This window comes from Cupressus sempervirens, chromosome 11 (assembly GCF_028749045.1).
Source record: "Cupressus sempervirens isolate cs-2001-9-10 chromosome 11, ASM2874904v1, whole genome shotgun sequence".
In the NCBI taxonomy this organism is placed as follows: Eukaryota; Viridiplantae; Streptophyta; class Pinopsida; order Cupressales; family Cupressaceae; genus Cupressus; species Cupressus sempervirens.
Genome location: NC_143128.1, coordinates 787,024,018 through 787,043,657, shown reverse-complemented (window position 1 = coordinate 787,043,657; position 19,640 = coordinate 787,024,018). Strand labels below are relative to the sequence as shown.

The 19,640-nt window shown below is 34.0% G+C and overlaps 1 pseudogene; it reads right to left on the bottom strand.

The window, feature by feature from the left end:
• The window catches only part of LOC149531953 (putative linoleate 9S-lipoxygenase 5), a 37,705-nt pseudogene extending 21,955 nt beyond the window's left edge, over window positions 1–15,750 (bottom strand).
• Between the last annotated feature and the right edge of the window lie 3,890 nt (window positions 15,751–19,640).

Here is a 19,640-nt window from a genome sequence, read left to right as displayed (position 1 = left end):
AGATTGTGTTGTACTCCTTCAACCCAATAAGAATTATCACATCTAAGTTCATTAGTTAGTGAGATACAACCTTTTCCCTTTATGTAGCATGGTTCATTGTTTCCAAATCTCACACTTCCACCGTCAAAATGTTCCATATGTTCAAACTTTATTTTTTCACCAGTTATATGATGAGAGAAACCACTATCAATAATCCATTTATCATTTTTTCTAACATGAGAGATAAGTGCATTTTTATCTCCTTCATCATTAAATTCATCTTTTATAACAATATAAACCATTTCATCATCTTCAATACTATCTAAATCTTTAGCCATAAAACAAGATTTATTACCTTTGTCCTTGTAGTCCTTGTAAGTTCTTGAAATCCTTCTTGCCTTTGTGCTTGTTGTGCTTCTTTTCATCTTTGTTTTCTCTGTTTAGACATCTTGCAACACAAGAGAAATAGATTAAAGGAATTTTTCCTTTGTACTTTCCTTTGCCTTTGGGTTACCTTCTTGCAAGCAATGTTTCAATGGCTTTAAGATCACTGTCAAAACTACTTCCTCTTCACTTTCAGATTGCTTGTTTTAGACTTTTTAGCTTTCTTCGTGAGTGATATCTTGGCTTCACTAATCTTTGAGAGGACGATTATGCAAATTCAACTAACTATTGCAGAGATCTCAAGAAATGCATAATAACATAATCACAATAACAATGAACACATAACACAATGATTACTATGGGGAAACCCTTCTGAGAGAAAAACCCCACCCTCCAAAACCTACATAATGTATTGTCAAACCAAGATGATTACAATACACTTGTAATGCAAGTTCTTATAGGAGTGCATCACCACAACTTGAACTTAAAGACACTTATTCTAGCACCCAATCTTGTAAATTGAACTTAATGACTCAAGCACTTCCCCAAGACCTCCTTTTATAGTGATTTTACAAGCTAGAAACCACTTGTAGTTTTACAAAACCATGGGCAAAACTACCATGTCACAAGTTACCCATTTTTTACATTTACATTTCCAAGATGGAAAAACAACTAGGTTAAAATAGTAATCCCATCCATAATTTTGTCTCTTAGTTTAGACCACCATGAATGTCATAAAACAAACTAACTATGCTCTAAAAATGATCCTCCTATATTCTACTATGGACAGTGCACCTTTTGGTATTTTGTACTCTTTTCTAAGATATAAACAAGTGAAAAACTTCCACAAATAAAATTTAAAATTTTCCAAAAAAAGATTGTAAGTTTGAGACACATGTACTCAACATTCTCCCACTTGTTGAACACCTTGCAAGAGTTAGGGGATCCAAAATATCATCGACTTAATTGCTAGGGACCGAGAGGCCCATAGACTCTAAACACTATCTGAACTTCTCTTTGCTTATGGACTTAGTTAATGCATCAACAATATTCATCAAAGTCTCTACCTTTTCTAGCTTCACCTTGCCATCTTCAACCATATCTCTCACAAAATGATATTGTACATCAATGTGCTTGGTCCTGGCATGAAAATTTGGGTTCTTCACTAGGTAGATTGCACGCTAACTGTCATTGCACCCTATTTGAACTCTATATCTGAACACAATCTCTTTAGCCAAATGGCTTCCTTGCATGCATGAGTAGTTGCCATATACTCTACCTCAGTAGTGAACAAAGTGACCATAGCCTATCGCTTGCTCGTCCAACTAATTGCTCCACCAAATAATGTAAACACATATGCACTGGTGGATCTTCTACTATCAACATGACTAGCCCAGTCTAAATCCACATAGCCTTGAATATCTAAGGAATGCTTGTCTCCTGTTCCATGAAAACATATTGAGTACTTTGAGGTACCCCACAAGTATTTGAAAACTCTTTTTACTGCATCCCAATGTGCTCTTCCTAGATTAGACATATAACGGGAAAGTACTCCCACTGCTTGGGCATTGTATGGTCTTGAATAGACCATAGCATACATCAAAATTTTAACAACACTCTAATATGGTACCTGACACATCTCTTCCATCTCCAAAGGGGATGTAGAACATAGTGAACTAGAAAGCTATGTTCCCATTATAACATGAGCACTCAATGGTCTTGAATCCTGCATATTGAACCTTTTTAGAATAGTACCAACATACTTACTTTAGCCTAGCCAAAGCTTTTTGTTCTGTCTATCTCTTAAAATCTCCATTCTTAGAATGTGCCTAGTTGCACCAAGATCTTTTATTTCAAACTTTATTGAGAGCTGAGATTTTAACTCTACAATCAAACCTTTTCCTTTGTCAATAAACAACATGTCATCGACATACAAGGAAATAACTAGGAAACCATCACCATCAGATTTGAAATATATATAGTGATCAGATTTAGATTGCACAAATCCCAAACTCAACACATATGTATCAAACTTCTGGTACCACATCCTAGGACTTTGTTTTAAACCATACAAGGATTTTTCAATTTATATACCAAATGACTTTTACCTTTTACCACATAGTTCTCTAGCTGTGACATGTAAATTTTTCTTCCATATCTCCATGAGGGAAAGTAGTTTTCACATCCATTTGCTTGATCTCTAGATCATAAGCTGCTATAATAGAAAGCAAAAATCTAATGCATGTCATTTTAGATACTAGACAAAAAAATCTCACCATAATCTACTCCCTCAACCTAAGAGTAACCTATTCCAATGAAACATGCTTTATACTTCTTAATGCTTCCATCTGAACCCATCTTCCTGTTGAACACCCATTTACAACTAATAGGCTTCCATCCTTCAGGCAATGGTACAGGGTCCCATGTTTGATTCCTCTTAAGAGCTTCCATTTCTTCATCCATGGCTATTTTCCAAGACTCTAAATCATTCCTACCAAGAGCCTCTTGTAGAGATCTCAGCTCATCAATATTAACATTCAATGAAAATATGCATCTCCAATCATCAAGAGAATACCCATACCTTTCAGGTGGTTTCCTTTGTCTAGTAGATCTTTGAACAAGATTTGGTTCAAGTTTAGGTTCAAGTATGTCTTCCTCCTCTGATGATTTCGAACTCATAGAGCTCTCTTCGATTTTTTGTCTTTCTAAAGGCATCGATTCAAATTTCTCTGGTGTAGCAAGTAGTTGAATCACATCTTTCTTTTCTTCTATTTGTTCTTGCTACATTGTAATAGAAGAAGGCTTAGTTTCTCTAAAAATAACACTTCTTGAATAAAATGCCTTTTGTTCAATAGGATTCCAAAGCTTGTATACTTTCACTTCATAACTATATCTGATGAAGATACATTTGACAGCTTTGTTGTCTAGTTTTGTCCCCTTCTCCTTTGGCACATGAGCATATGCTTCACAACCAAACACTCTTAGATGTCTAAGTGAAGGCTTGTGGCTCGACCATGCTTCCATTGGCATCTTATCAAAAAGAGCTAATGTAGGAGACTTGTTTATCAGGTGGTAGGCAGTGGCTACGGCTTCAACCCATAACTTTTGTTCTAGTCCAGCACCACTCAACATAATCCTAGCCTTCTCCATTAGGGTCCTATTCATTCTTTCTACAAATCCATTCTACTGTGGAGAATATGGAGTTGTCTTCTCTCTTTTAATATCACAATCTTTACAAAATGTGTCAAAATCATTGGAGCAAAATTTACCACCATTATTAGTTCTCCAAAATTTTATTTTCTTTCTAGTCTATAACTAAACCATTGCTTTAAATTCTTTGAAACAACTAAAAACTTCAGCTTTACTCCTAAGGAAATAAACCCATGTTTGTCTACTAAAATCATCAATGAAAGAAACATAATAAATTGATCTACCAATAGATGAAACATCAACTGGACCAAATACATCTGAATGGATTAGATCCAAAATACATGAAGACTTATGAGAACTCGAGTAAAAATGAATGCAATTTTGTTTACCATAGTTACAATGCTCACAAAAATTAAATTCAAGATTGCAGTCATTCAACCCATCAACAAAGTTCTTATTTTTCAAGGTCCATAGACCCTTCTCACCTATGTGGCCAAGTCTCTGGTGCCATAACATGGTCTTCTTTATGTGAAACTTTGATTTGGTAGATAGAGCACCCTTGGGTACCCAAAAACTATGACCATCTATTGAAAGAGAAACCTTCTCCTTTTCTAACTGAGTAGTTTTTTTCATAATCTTATTAGAAGTACTATTGCACTCAATTGTGCATGCATCAAGCTAGTACAATGTAGCCAATCTACTTCCTCTTGCTATTACCATAGCACCTCTCACTATTTTTACACCTACTTTAGAAAAATGTACATGCACACCCGCATCTATTAGCTTACTAACATATAACAAATTCCTTGCTAGTCTAGGGATATGCAAGACACCATCAAATATTCTAATTCTTCAATCAAAAAATTTCACATGAATACTTCTATAACCAACAATATCAAGAACTGAGTTATCACCCAAATACATCTTACTACCATCAAAACTTTCATACTTACTAAACCAATTTCTATTAGAAGTCATGTGGAAAGATGCACCCAAGTCTATTAACCATGCATTTTCACCTACATGAGTGGCCAAGGTTGTGATGAAAGAATCTCCATCTTCCTTTTCAGACTCTGAATCAAAATCTTGCTTCTTCTTCTTCTTTTTCATCTCCTCTTTGCAGTCCTTTTGAAAGTGTCCAGGTTTGCCACAATTCTAGTAGATTGCCTTGGACTTACAAGGAGATTTTAATCTCCCCTTATTCTTGGACTTAGAACGGAAATGCTACTTTTCACTCTTGCCTCTTTCTTTGGTTCTTCCTCGAACACTCAAAGTCTCTTTGGCATTCAAAGAGACCTTCCTTCTCATCTCCTCAGAAACTAGAGAACCAACAAGGTCCTTCATCTTCAAGAAAACTCAAGTGCTCCCTATGGCCATAACAAGGTTGTCCCATGAGTCTAGCAATGAACATAACAAGATTTGGCACCTTTTTTCTTCATCCATTGGCACCCCAACATAGGTCAACTACTTCTTCCATTCTCAAGGAATACAACTTCTTCCTTAAGAAAATCTTATTTACAAGTGATTTCGCTTGATAGATCTCACTTAGCTTCTTCCAAAGCTTCTTTGTGGTAGGTTCTTCATAAATGTTAATCATAATTGAGTCTACAAGAGACAATCTAATGAGACCTTTAGCTTTTCTATCTGTCACATCATGTTGTGTGGCTAAAGTCAGATATGTGGGCCTTAGCTTCTTCTCATCAATCACATGCCATAGATCCTAATCATTCAATAGATCTTCCATCTTCAACTTCCACATCTCAAAGTTTGTGCCAAAAAAAATTTCAACATCAATTCTCCCTGACATGGTTGCCATCTCTGCAATCCTACAAAATAGAAATGAAATACTCTACATAAGCTTCCACTCAAACCTTGATTAGCTCAAAAAACCTGTACCCAACAAATAGAACCAAAATTGGCCAGGCTTTGATGCCACTTGTAAGGAAGCAAAGGTGCACAAAATCACTTCCTACACTAATCTTTGAGAGGATGATTATGCAAATTCAACTAACTATTGCAAAGATCTCAAGAAATGTATAATAACATAATCAAAATAATAATGAATGCATAACACAATGATTACCGTGGGGAAACCCTTCTGGGAGAAAAATCCCACCTTCCAAAACCCACACAATGTATTATCAAACCAAGATGATTACAATACACTTGCAATACAAGTTCCTATAGGAGCGCAATACAAGTTCTTATAGGAGCACATCACCACAACTCAAACTCAGAGAGACTTCTTCTAGCACCTAGTCTTGCAAACCAAACTCAATGACTCAAACACCTCCCCAAGCCCTCCTTTTATGGTGATTTTACATCCTAGAAACCACTTGTGGTTTTACAAAATACCATGCAACATGTTACCTAGTTTTGACATTTACATTTCTAAGATGGAAAAACAACAAGGTTAAAGTAGTAATACCATCCATAATTTTGTCTCTTAGTTTAGACCCCCATAAAAGTCATAAAACAAGCTAACTATGCTCTAAAAATGGTCCTCCTATATTCTACTATGGACAAGGCACCTTTTGGTATTTTATACACTCTTTTCTAAGATATAAACAAGTGGAAAACTTCTACAAACAAATTCTATAATTTTCAAGAAAAAAGATTGCAAGGTTGAGACACATGTTCTCAACAAAGGTTGCTAGAGCTAGGAGTATAACTATCATAGTTATCTAGTTCAAATGTAGTCAATCTTCAAACTAGAGCATCCAAAACTATCTTGTTATTTGGATCACATCTCATCCCTTGAATAATAGTCACTCTGATTGCACAGACAAGAACAAGGGTTTTGAGTACCTTGATTAGCATTGTTACATCTTCAATTGTTCCTCTAGAGGCTTTGATAGCACTCACACTGGTTTTGATTCTCTCAACATATTTTGCGATGTTTTCACCTTCTCTCATTTTCATTTGATCAAACTAACCTCTCAAGCTTTCTACTTTGGCTCTTTTTACATTATCATGAACTCCATAGACATCCATTAGTTTGGTCCACATGTCATGAGTAGTAGCACATCCTTTGACCTCATCAAATTCAACATAGTTAAGAGCTGATGCAATGCCAATCTTCATGATGTTATGACTTTTCTTTTTAGCAATCTCTTCTATAGTCAATGTTCTAGTAGGAGCCTTGTAAGCATTTTCCAAATTTTTTAAACTTGAATCATAGATGGTTGCCAAGTGTAACTTCATAAGTTCTTGCAATGCCTGGAAGTTATCTTTGTTTAGCTTGAGAATCTCTCTCCTATAAGACATCCTAATATTTAGCTTAGGTCCTTGAATCCTTTCTCTACAAGCACCAAGAAAGCTTTGATACCAATTGTTGGAAATATAAGAAGAGTAACTAAGAGGGGAGGGGTGAATTAGTTACCACTAAAATAAATCTTAGATCCCTTAGATGTCAACACAGAACACAAAGATTCACTAGAAATACTAATGCTTGGTAAACACATAGGCACTTGGTTTACACTAGTAAATGCTATAACTCGGTAAGCATTGAAAAAAAAACAATTTGTAATTTAAAAAATAAAAATCTTAAGATATTATCTATGATTAACCTTACTTAACTTTAGTTGCATTCACATAAAAGAAACAACATAAATACAAGTGACACCAAGATCTAACATAAGAACCCAAATTGGGAAAAATCACCAATTGCAACTGGTTATTAATTTTCACTCTTTTGAAGTGAGCCCTGTTAGGAGCCAACCCTGTTAAAAGTTACAAAAAACATTATTAGGTGTGATCCTATTAGATGATTTAATCAGCCTATTAGGAGTGGTCTTGTTAAAGGTGTTTAGACACTTCAATCTAGAAATGCCACCTTGTTAGAGGATTTAAAAATAGCTGTTAAGCCAACTCTATTAAGAGATTTGGATCACTCCTACAATGGTTAGAGAGTGACAATGAGATGATTTGAATTCTATGTAACTAAATTTCTTATTACAGATCTCAATTCTAACTTGTATACCTAATCCTTTCTGATCAAATGTATCTTTGTAGCTCCATAAGGATATCTTGTTTATCCTTCTAATTTGCTTCCTCTAACCATCATCAAATCTTCTATTCACTTGTATATTTTCAATCCTCAATTTGACCTTATATTTATATCATAAATATTGTCAAGTCAGCTTGAATACAACTTAGAGTACTTAATATTCATCTCCTCAGTTGGCTAGAACCAACAAACAAAACAATTGAACTCAATATGCCAAAATAAGAAAATCCTTTGTTAGCTGATCCTACTTGGTCGATACTAACTCAAAGATGATTATCTTGTGTTAACCAAGTGAACTTTGTTAATACTGCATTTTCACAAAATTCCTTTGGTAACTGAGTGAGCTCTATTAACATTGGTTTAATCCAACTTTTCCTTCATTAACTTAGTGTGCTCGGTTAACACTCAAATTTTGTGAACTTATCTTTGTTGCATGAGTAAACTCGGTAGACACTATCTTTTGAATTGAAAAACTCTAGAATACTCAGCAGACACAGGAAACTATCTTCAATGCCCAAGTGAGCTTGGCATACACTGACTTGTAAAGATATGACATTTTGTGTAACATTAAAGACAATATACAATTAACAAATTGTTTTCAACACATACATAAAAAATCCACTTGAAAGATATACACATTACACATTTCTTACTAAACCATAGAAAGAACTAGAAGCCATAAAAAATACATCTAAAAATACAATGGGTGTAGATGCTAAAGCTAGGTACTTCATACTTCTTGAAAACTCATTTAAAAAGAAATTATGATTAATGTATTCTCACTATTGGCATGAGTAGAATGACCATTATAAATGGGACCAGAATGTTGCCATCTAGACCAATAAACAATACCTTTCATACTGTTGATAGAATGTCATGCTTAGACCAAGGCATCGCTTCGTCACAACCAGAAAAATTCCTCCATGTTTTGCATAATTATTTACATTGAATACCACAAAGATTATATTGTAGTATAATGAGACACTCTAGGAAAAAAAGGGGAATAATCCAATCATACAGGAACCTAGATGTATGGAGGCTTCAAGAACAAGAAACAAGGTGCAAGAGGAGACTTTTAGAACATGTGTGTAAGTCTTTGATGTGCACACTAAAAATATCTTGCCATAGTTTTAAAAAATCTTTAGATTTTTATCTAAATTAAAAATTCATTTTCTACATTACTTTATTCTAGTACAACCAAAATAATTTTAGAGAATTGATCATTTCTAAAATTCAAGTACCATTTGAAAAATACTTTGTTGTTATAAATAAAACAATAACAATGCCAAAAGAAAATATAAGATAAATGGAATCGACAAAGATGAAAAACTCTATGATAAATTGAATGTAGTTTCATCTTTGTCATGTCAATCTCTGTCATCCTTAAATTTTCAAACATTAATGACTCTCTTATTGAAGATTCCTATGAAATTCAGATGGCCTCTAACATGTGCCAATCATTGTGTTTATCTATGACCACAAAAGCCTTGTTGCTCAGCTGCATCTAGGGCCATTGTACCCTTGATCATAGAAATCAATAGAGGCAGTTCAGGTAATAACTCTAGATGAGATAGTAGTGACAATGACTCTAAGGCCAACGTACCCTTGATCTTAGAAAGCTTGCAAGTACTAGTAGGTAGCACTCCCAACCCTAATATAATTTAGTGGAAGAGGGGAGCATTTAGTCAATTCCAAGCATTGAGATTTTTTTTTCAAACATCAGGAGTTTTTGTAAAGAGATCTCCAATGGATTCAGATGGAAGTGCCACAAAAATCCATGTTGTGGTGTTGCCTCTACTCACATAGAGTCATATGATTCAGCTCCTTCATTTAAGCGTAGCCATAGTCAGGCGAGGACTGAGCCACATGTCATTTGTGGCCACCTCCACTCACATTCTATAGGTCTACACTCGTTTCCAAGGTATAGACCTTGACAAGTTTAACATTCATTTTAAGTAACTCCTCATGCTAGTTGAAACTAAAGGGAAATGAGAGCACCCTAGAAATTCATCTGAGATCAGTATGCACATCATGTATCCAATAGTTCATTGAACAACTTCCAATAAGAAAATACAAGTGGATACTACTCTACCATAAAAGCACAAACAGACATAGTTGATTTCCCAATTCAAACCTTAAAGGAAAGTGATTGCAATTTATAGATCTAAACAAAATTCAGCAGCATTATGACATATAGATTATTATTCTACAGTCATTGAACTAGAAGAATGAGACAAAATAGAGAACACAAATATACGTGGGGAAAACCTTTCCAGGTAAAAACCCCACCCTCCAAACCATCAAGCTAATGTATTATTCAGCAACAAGTTACAATACATTTTTAGCCTTTACATGGAGATTTACATCTTGCTCCATTCTAGAGAAAATCTGACAGCATAACCTTGTGTAAGTAACTTCTCATCTCTCTCTTAATTCTCTATAACAATGCTTGTACTTATAGAGTTCTCATACAAGAGGAAACAGTTCTAAAGTGTCTACATTCAATGCATCTACAAATTATTTTAGAAACTTCATTATGCACAACTCTTGCATAAAAACAAAGTATAAGAGAATAGATCACCAAAAAATAGAAGCTTTCTATTTTTCTACTCCAAGTCTTTTCTTGTGGAAGGATCCAACTTCATTTAGAAACTTTCCAAGAAAGCACAAATAAAGCAATAAAATGTGATAAGGCTGAGTCACCTTATCCCAACAATCTCCCACTTGACAAAGACCTTACAAGATTCAAATTGATGAAACTATATCATCATAGCCATCCATGAAACAACATAAATCATAACATATGTTCTCGTGCTCGAACTAGAAACCTGTCCAAATAACACAAGCATAAGATACATGTGATAACAAAGGCTACACACACTGCTACCACTCTAGTGTTCTCATGAGCTACATAGAAGCATCAAAAACATCAACTTCTTAGACCAACAAAACTGTGAAGTCATCCTCCAGAAAATAAGATAAAACATCAGCTAGAACAACAACCAAACTGATTGGTCCAATCCAACTAATAAAGCCACAAGATTGAAAATAGCATCCACAGTAAATGCTAACACATCCAATCACCCATACCTCAAAGGTATCGAACACCAGAAAACTCATGCTAGCAGCATAACCAACCCATAAACTACAACCTCAAGCTCTATGTGCAAACCAGTCGATGAAGACCAAACACATACAAGAACTCCCACTGCATGGGTAATGTAAAATCTGAAAAATAAATGGCATACTGAGTCTACTGATAACAACACAAAGAAAGTGAAACCATGTAGTACCAAGGACCATCCACAAAGATATGCAAATCCTGTAGCAAAAACACTGCAAGAAACATCTCTCTCATCCAGTCTCCACAACTCTCCCATGTTCTCCACATCCAACAAAGAAAAGAGATAAAGGAGCCACCATGTCATCACCAAAAAAAAATGAAGTACAAGTGATAACAAATGACCACAAAAGAGTGACCACATAGCTCCAAAAAATCTCAAAAAATAATGTTATGTGAACCCAAACATCCAAGAAGATAACCAAGGCCAAAGAGAGAAAGTGCATATCATAAGCATGTAGCGTGTCCTTTTAGAAACACTTTTAAATGTCAACTGTGCCAAGTATGATCTCCTTCACAACCCAAAGAGAAAGGCCACAACAAAATCCAAAACCATTCAACCTCAAGAGATCAAACATAACATGATATCATAAATCTACATGGATGTAAGCCTCTCAAAGAAGATCAAACAACCCCATTTCCCATTTTAGGAAATCAGCCCACTACCATTTGCTATTTTCATCATAAATGAAAGTACACCTCAAGGAGATAATCATGTTATCCATCTCTTACAATGAATCCTCCAGAACCATCTAACTATAGCTTAAGATCCACGAATATGAAAGAAAAGACAAAGTGCCTAAAACTAACATTGGGTAATACCTTTCAAGTGATAAACTGCCAAGTAGACCAAGACTGGGGAATGAGAATGCTCCTCCAAGATATGCAAGTCACCTTGTGACTTATCCAAGAACAATCTCCTCATAGGTCTCTATTGAACTCACGTCCAACAAAGGTGTAGGCTCCTCAGACTTTCTATTGAAATCTCATCAAGAGCATATATCTCAACAACATGTCTCTCATCTCAAGAGTACTCTAGCCTCACCTAAGTCTCTAAGTATCCACAAGCACCTGTAATCAATCACTCGATGCAAAAATCCATTGCAACATAGCATTGTCATGAAGTATCAAGCAAATGATCAAAGTACTCAATACCAAGAAACTGAAACAAGATCAATGTCAAAGCTCCAACCATGGAATTAGGAACATAAACATGGCATCATGATCTAAACCATATCCTCCAAAGAGATAACATGTTTCATGTGATCATATCAAATAACCGTATCATGTCACAACTCTAAACTGATAATAAAGAGAAAACCATGACATAAAAGCCACCATGATAACATATCAAATAAAAGCATAAACACCATCTCTACTAAGGACTCCTTGAATCCTAAAGATGTCAACATCTCCAAACACATGAAGATACCATCTCCAACTAGTGAACCAACAAATGTGAAAGACCCTTCTACAACAATAGGATCTAAGGCATCCTCCAACATCTGCAACACTAAAGAAGATCATCCATCACCATATGATGGAAAAATACAACCACTACTAAAGCTCCCACTAAAACATGATACCAAGCTCTCCAAGCATATGACATACCATCCTCCAACTCTAAAAATCATCCAGGCCCACACATCACACTGAGTGAAACCAAGATCTTCACACTAAGGAAATTCACCATGCTTTAGGACTCCATAACTGACTATCCAAGTACTCAGATATCATCCATCCTTTCATCTCAAAGCAACCACACAAATGCACAAGTGACCACAAACAAGGCCAGCTAACAAGTCTGCACCAACATTGAATCAAATCTAGTGGATATAGATAGTCCACATCCAAGTTATCCCATTGCAATTAAATGGGTGGCCTACCCACCTGACTGCATAACTTGTAGATTTAATCATTGCAACATGAAAACCCACTATCAAATTAGTGACATATGCAAATGAGATCAAATAGAATAATCATCTAGACAACATGACTCAAACACCAGATCAAGAACAAATCTGATTTGTCAATTATGTCCACATCAAGCACCATAGTCCAGGAATCCAGCAAAGCATCACCACAGAAATGCTAAGTGACTAATCACATACCAACTTGGTACCACTTTAAATGAACAAGAGTCCAAAATATAGCTCTTTAGTAGATCCACAAAAAACTACAAGTTTTTATTTCAGCATGCAAAACCTGCAAAAATATCGTGTTTAAGAACACCCATGCACATCCACACCCACTTCTCATCTGGAAGACTCAAAGTTTGAAAAAATATCAAATAACTGAATTCAGAATAATGGATTATCATAGATGAACATCACCATAGATTTTTTTTAAAGGAAAATCTATAAACCCCTCAGATCCAACGAACAAGAATCCAAGTCATGCATGCATAAACATCCAAGAGGAAAACATAGTACTGGAACTCCAGGCCCACTTGTAGACCAATTCTACAACCACTACTAGTACATGCATCTGAGAGAGATAGGCTATCTAGAAGCTTTCAGATCATCCAATGATCAACTCCATAGCCTCTATGCATTCTAGGTAACAAAAGAGACACCTTCAAATACCCATGCATCAAGAATTATTCTGTTGTCAACCAAGAGCTCCAGATCAATGTCATTTCAACATGACCAACTCTATTTTCTCTGTCTTCACCATCTTTCAAGAAATGTCTATGGTCTCCTGAAAGAATAAATCAACTGCAAGACTTTCACTCATCAAAGTATTAATTACCAGTCTATTTCTTCAAAACAAACTTCTTCAAGCTCTGCAAGCTAAGAAATCTTAATAGAAGAAATACCCAGAACCAGAAAATCCATGAATCCTCACATGCAAGCAACATGCAATTCACAAAACTGAGCTCTAATACCAATTGAAGAGAAATGAGAGCACCCCAGAAATTCATCTGAGATCAGTATGCACATCCTATATCCAATAGTTCATACTACTATGCCATAAAAGCAAAAACAGATATAGTTGATTTTCCACAATTCAAACTTTAAAGGAAAGTGATTGCAATTTATAGATCTAAACAAAATTCAGCAGCATTATGACATATAGATTATTATTCTACAATCATTGAACTAGAAGAACGAGACAAAATAGAAAACAAATATATACGTGGGGAAAACCTTTCCAGGTAAAAACCCCACCCTCCAAACCATCAAGCTAATGTATTATTCAGCAACAAGTTACAATACATTTTTAGCTTCGGCAGTTTACCGATAAAAAAAATATTAAACCTTATTTTATATACAATCATTATCTTAAAAATTTGATAGAAAGTTTTAGAAATATAATTTTAAAAAAAAAATTACTAACTTGATATAAATTAAATATTAAAAATATTATATTTTATTCATATCGATAATGTGAATATTGAGTACATATTATTATTATTTGTAAAATTCACATCATTATTTTTATTGTCAATGATATATGAAACATTTCATCAAAGTCATCAAAGCATATTTTATTTCAATCTTAATTCATTTTTTCCTTAGGCAACTCCATAGTTGTATCCCAAAAATTGTAATTTAGAAAAGATAGATATATATTTTATTTTTCTTGTATACTTGAACTTTTATCAACTTCTTATAAAACTAATGTACTTTAAGTACTAATATATTTGTTAATACTATAATACAATATAAGGTCTACATTAAATTTGTTTTCTTTAAATAAAATCAAACTCTATTTTACAAATAAAAAACAAAAGAAAGGAGATAATTTTTTTGAAATTATTACTATCAATTTACTTCAAGTCAAATTTTAACAATTACACTTATGCAATAATGAAGAGAAGATAAATACAAAAATTAAAATAAGAAACAACCTCAAATAGTTTGAGATTAAATTTTAAGTGTGATGTTTTAATAACATTAAAAGTCATAAAACTATTTACTTTTACTTAACATTTTAATTGCACCAAAAATCATATGTTTTCAAATTAACATTAATCATCATACAACACACTATCTATATTAACTATTGCGTTAGACTTGATGCCAAAATTATGTGATTAATTCAAATATAAATTAGACCTCATGATAGTGGGAGAAAAGAAAACTCAACTCCAACAGAGCTGCTTAGAACTACTTAGTGATGATAATGCCTTTTCACAAAACCAGTGAAAAGGTTGCTAACTAAGAAACAAATGCAAGTGTTGGAATCAAATATTTTTTTAATAAGGGTCCTATAGATAGAGATTTACATTTTCTTGTCAATTTGAAGTAGTTGATTGCTAGTGACATAATGGATCATCATCTATGTGTTTGATCCTATTTTTTTCTTCGTAATTCCTCTATACTTTCTATAGTTTATGCTCACCAATTTTGCATTAGCATCGTTCTCATTCCACTAAGTAGCACAACACCTTTATGCTTTCTTTAACTCTTTTGTGTTTGGTGACTTCTTAAAATCAAGTTTCTATTTTCAAAAGAAAGGAAGAATGAAGTGACAATATAAATAATAGTTTGGAAAATTTGAAAAGAATTGGATAAATGAATTGGTTCAAGAATCAAGATATTGAATGAAGAAAACATTGATCTAATTTTCATCCTTATGATAGGGAAAGTTGTTATGAATATAATAAGTGATTATCTATTTGATTTTTCATAAAGATATAAAAAATTTAGTCCAAAACGAAACAATATTCTGACCAACAAACACACCCACAAACACAACCAATAGAACCTGGCAAAAGATATCACCAAAATCAACAATACTAAAATTTAAACAACCTAACTAAAGCATAAAACCAAAAAGAGACAACATTAAGGTAGAAGAAGCTAGGGTAATTTTTCCACATTATCTTTCAGTTCCTACTTCATGTTTTTATCTTCTATGTGACCTCTTTGATGTCTTTCAGGTCGGATTAGGTCTCTTTCTTCCACTTTTTCCTTGTGTTGGAATGGGTACATTTGCCAGGACTGACGTCAATGTCTTCCTTCTCGGCATCCTCAAGGTTGAGCACAAGCTTCACCTCCTTACCCTGATCCATGTGACTTGATAGCCTGTTCATACACTTGATTGTAGTATCTAGAAAATCTTGACATCTGTTCAGTATATCTTTAGTCACTTTTTCCATTTTTTTGATCTTCTTCCTTATCTCTTCTATTATCTCTAGATTTTTGTTCTTCCCACTCACCTTCTCTTTCTACCCTTGCTCATCCATCTCCTCAAATTTCCCTTCTAATTCTTTATACTTCAAATATTAGAAAGGAAAGGGCTGCTGTTGCACCAAAAGATTGACTTGTTAATGCCTAATATAACCAATAGTCTTATAGAGCCACAGGAGGTAGTTAAGCCATGTCGTGAATCCTATGAGGGATGCTGGCCCACTACCAATAATTCCCCTCCCAACATCACTAACTATGGCCAATAGGATTCGAACCTATGACCAACCTATGATAACAATTGTTAGAAAGGACAGGGTTGTCGTTGCACCAAAAGTTTGACCTGTTAATGCCCGATACAACCAATAGTCTTATAGAACCATAGGAGGTGGTTAAGTCATGTCGCAAATCTCACGAGGGATGCTGGGCCCCTGCCAACATCAAATTCAACATTTTGAGAGAGTGAAAAGTCCATTTGTCCAATCTTAACGATTAAAGAGAAAGCACATTAGTAGTTTGTAGAACACCATGAAGAGGATCAATGACCAGGTATTTGATGTCATCCCCAGTCAACTTAACATTGATCTCCTCCTTGTCCACCACTTCCAACATAGGAATTCTCGCCTTCCTCTTCTCTTTTTCCTCCCAAAAGGCTTTATCCCTTTTCTCAAACTAGTTCATGTTGGAAGATGGGCATTCAGTCTCTTTCCCATCAATATCTCTCAGAGAGATATACACATCATGATCAATCAATTATTCATAATCAACAAGCCTAATGGATTCTATAGGTTCTTCATCATGTTATATTAAGTATGAATGATGCCAAAGAGAGTATATTTTTATAGGGTATAAGGAATGTATGTTGGAATTGACCAAGTGATAGAAATTTGAACTCCTTATTAGACATAAAGATCACGTGTCCAAATTCTATAAGGAGCAAGGTATTTATGTATTTTTTGTTTGTAGCACATGGTCTGACATGTAGCAAAGGGTGTAAATTATATTTTTTTCATAATTAGATGATGTTAGCTAGATTTCTTAATATTGTACTTTAAAAGATAAACAAATTTGTATACTTGTAATTTTATCAGTTTCTTATAAAATTAATGTATTGAAGAGCATTAATATATTTACACATACTATGATACAATATAAAATCTATAATTCATTTTTTTTCTTTAAGATAAATCAAACTTTGTAATATCAATTTATCATATCATTCAGAAAGAAAGAAGATAATTTTTTTGAAATTGTTATTATTAATTTACTTCAAGTTAGATTTTAATAGAATTAGTTATCAATAAGACTTCTTCTCCAATTATTAAGAGAAGCTAAATTCTTGAAATAACATAAGAAGTACCCTCAAATAGTTTGAAATTAAATTCTATACTTTTAATTACACTAAAAATCTTTATTTCTTAATAAATGTTTATTTGTGCTTAACATTTCAATTGTGTTAAGATCACATATTTCTAAATAAACATTAATTAACACACAACATGCAATATCTCATATAAAATAGTGTACCAAAATTGATGACAAAGTTATGTACAGATTACTTAAAGTAGAAACTAGACCTCATGATAATGGGAGAAATGAAGGATGAAAGGGTTGTAGGTTAAACTCAACTTCAACAAAGGTGCTTAGGATTATAATCCAAAGGGGGTGGGGGTGTGAATTTAGACATGCTCGTCATAATGCATTTTTGCACAACTAGTGATAAGGTTTCTAAATGAGAAACAAATGGAAGTACTTGCCTAAGAGATTTTCATGATGGACAACCTATAGAAGAGCTATGCATCTCCTTGTCAACATGAAGAAGTTGATTGCTAGTGATAGAATAGATTAGTATCTCTATGTTTGAGTTAGGTTTTCTTGGCTCTTCCTCTATACTTTTTGTTGTTTGTTCACACCTTTATGGCATGACCTTAATATTTTTGCACCTAGTACTCAAACAAATTTATGTCATCTTTAACTCTTTTATGTTTGGTTACCCTATAAAATCAAGTTTCTATTTTCAAAAGAAATGAAGGATGGAGCAAAAAAAGAAATAAGAGTTAGAAAAAACTAAGAAGAATTGGATGAATGAATTGGTTCAAGAATCAAGATATTGAATGAACTAGCTTTTATGGTATAATTATCCAATAGTTGGATCCCTAGATTAATACAATGAATCAATCTGAAGATGATGAATAATATATTTACTGGGGTGGGAGGCTATAATTACAGTTTCTAGTTTAGGCAATAATTGAGGGGGTGGGGCAGTGGGGATGTGGGATCCCTATAATTCACCCACCTCTTCAAGGTTGGTGGTAAGAATTACCCACATCCATAGGCTAGAGAAAACTCTAGGTTCTCCATAGTTCTACCATGCTTTTCACCTAGTTTTGGAAGGTTTCAATGTAAGAGTGACCACATAAGGATTGTCACTAATCTCAAAATTACTTATTCCTCATGAACACTAGGAGAAATCTCAATGGAAGCTGATACTACTTCCCTCCCTATTATTTATTATAAACCTCTAGTAATGAAAACATATGATACCATTAAGTCTTCACATGAAATTCTAGTTGTCATGGTCGATCCACCCATATGTAGTCTAGAATGTATTCTAGTTCCTCCTACTATAAAATGTCTCCTTTACAAATGGTCTAATAGGACTCAGCATTGATAGCTTGCTAAACTACATGGATTTGGCGGGGGGGGGGGGCGGTGGGGGGGGGAAGGGGTGGGGTGGGGTTAGGGTGTGAAATATTAAGGGGCAGACATCTATTGTTCTCCAAAGGCCTTACTATTTTGAAGGGGTTCAATGGGAAGATATAGGATTTGTCCAACTATCCATTAACCATTGTGGGCTTTATGGTTCTTCATGGGGAGGTCATGCCACTAGTCTATAGATATTATATAAATCTATATCTATATCTATAAATAAAACCTTTTAGGGTAAAAGCACAAACTCATGTCACCCTTTTTAAAGGAAAAGGCTAACAAAAGTATAACTAGCAACCTTTAATGATATAAAATTGGTATTGTTATTTAGAATTTTAAAATGATGTAAACTAATGAAATGTGTAGAAATTGATCAAGTTTAGGATAATAATTTTTAAAAATTATTTGGAATAAGAATTGATATATTTGAAAATCATAATTTTTATAGAGAATTTTTTAGCTGCTGAAAAATGCTAAAAATTAGGGGTCTAGTTCCCACTACAAAACTATATGGAAATAAAGTTATTTCCCTTTGATCTCAGACTATGTTATAGATAACATATATATCTAGAACATTCAAAAATAAAAATTGACTTTAGATCTGTATTTTCTCCTTTATAATGATTCAAATTTTAACTCGCCTAAATCAATAGCTTTCATCTCCCACCACATTTTTCAAAACATTTATCTTTTGACCAGAATAAAAATTATACATTCTAAAAGAGGACTCTCTCCTCTAGAATGTCATATAAGTTTCAAATTTTGTTGATATGATTTAATATTTTTTTCTTTCTCAAAATTGACATCTTTTCGAGTGTTCAAGAGAGAAGTTTCCAAGCTCAACAAAGACAACTTTGTTGCATGGAAAAGTCTAATGAAATTGCACCTTGAATCAATAGGTGATTATGAAAAAACCTCAATTAGAGTGGAACATGTAGACCTAGCTGGATCCCTCTCTATAGATGATTTGAACAAAAGGAAGGAGCACAATCAGGCAATGCTGGAAATTGCCTCTACACTCAGTTATGCTAAATTTCATGACATCAAAGGTTGTGACACTACATTCAAAATGTGGAAAGCCTTGTCAGATATCTATGGAGGAGATCAAAATGTTTAGAGAGCAAAGAGAGAAAGTCTCAGAGGAAAGTTTGAT